Here is a 1,719-nt window from a genome sequence, read left to right as displayed (position 1 = left end):
CTGGAGCTGAGCAGGAAACAAAAACTGAGACAATGATTAATGAGTCACTGCGAACCTGTCTGATCAGTTTCTAACGTTCATTGCTGCACATTCCTTGGTGTATTTATCAGATAAACACGGAGCACAATGAACACAGGGTCGGTTGACCTTGATTGCATATTCCATCAGATCCGAATGTCAGGTGAACTGAACTTCATGTAAGAAGTTGTGACCTGCAGTCTATCTGGGTCAGATATAAACCAAGTTTAGGTGGAGTTTATTTTCGTTATGCTGACTTTTTCTAGAGAATACCATTGCTGATCTTTGAGCCTGTTATAAAATAATCAAACTGAAACTATATCTCTCTTTGCAGTGTTCAAAAAGCATTCACATGGTAGGTGTTATCTAAAATATCTTACTGAAGGTGGCAGTTCAGGACTGAATGCACACTGATAAGAGACTCAGGGTTATCAATGACCAAATTAATCTTTCTGAAAGTTGTTTTGAAAAACAATTCATACTCAAAGCTTGTTGGTGATATCTGGTGGCCACAAATATGAAGAGCAGCTTGCATCTACAGCTTGAAATGAACTGCTTCATTATGATTACCCACTCTACAGAGCCGAGTTATCAACTTCTGTTTGATACCATGTGACATGTCTGTGAACTATCAGGGTGCTGTTGTGGTGCTTTGAACATGTATTTTTTGGGGGTGAAAAAATACATGTGTTTATTTAATTAATAATATTATTTTGATGAATAAATATCGCCACATGTGCCTCGCTGTGATCTTATTTTGTTTCTTTTTTTGTCATTAGATATTAAAACAACATAGATTATATATAATAATATACAAAACAATCTTATAATAGGTTAGGATGCTTGTGCTGTGAGTTCCCTGCCTCCACATCATTATGTAATTAATCAGACTTCTTAACAGGTTTGTTTATACATTACATAACTTATATGTGTCGTGTATTATGCTTGTTTTAAACCTGTCTTGCATACAGGTCCCTCCAATGATATTAAACACATATGCTACTTGTAGTGAACTCTTTTCCTATTTGTAAACCTCATTTCAGTTGGGTATGTACTATGTAACCTTCAAAGTATCAAAGAGTATGTTTGCGCGGGGGGAGCTGGCGGGCACGCCGGTGCAGCCCTCTCTGGCTTCTGCTCCGTGGCTACTGGGTAACCCCTCGTCTGGGGATCTCCTCAGCCCTTCCCAGGAGGGTGGCACGGATGCCTCTCCGGTGGTCCTCCTTGGGCTCTTGCACTCTGGGGCCTCTGGATGTCTGGAGACTGGATCTCCTCCATGCCTGCTTCATGCCCTGGAGGACGGGGCTATGGCTCTCTACATCCTCTTGCAGACCATTACATGGGGAAACCTTTTGAATACAAGCGCACTGATCCACACAGGTGTGCACACGGGTGTTCACTGTTCATAGACATAAACTACACCTTTCTTGGCTGCTACTTCAAAGCACATTGTGTGCTGTCGGTCCTGCGTGCTGCACAACAACATTCAATATTTAGTATTTACTGCTGTTTACACTTAGCTAGATTAATACGATGGTGTTGTGTTTAGTATGTTGCTTTGTTTTTTATTCATTGTTTTCTCTTCTTTTTCTCTCAACAGGTGATCCAGGAGATTTTTTCTTCTTTCTCTTTTTAAGTGCCCTTTCTCACTGTCCCTCTTCCCTTCTGTTTTTCTTTTCCTTCATCTTTCTTTCTCCCTTT

This window comes from Neolamprologus brichardi, chromosome 3 (genome assembly GCF_056152115.1).
Source record: "Neolamprologus brichardi isolate AB-2024 chromosome 3, ASM5615211v1, whole genome shotgun sequence".
NCBI lineage: Eukaryota > Metazoa > Chordata > Actinopteri > Cichliformes > Cichlidae > Neolamprologus > Neolamprologus brichardi.
This window is presented reverse-complemented; position numbering follows the sequence as displayed.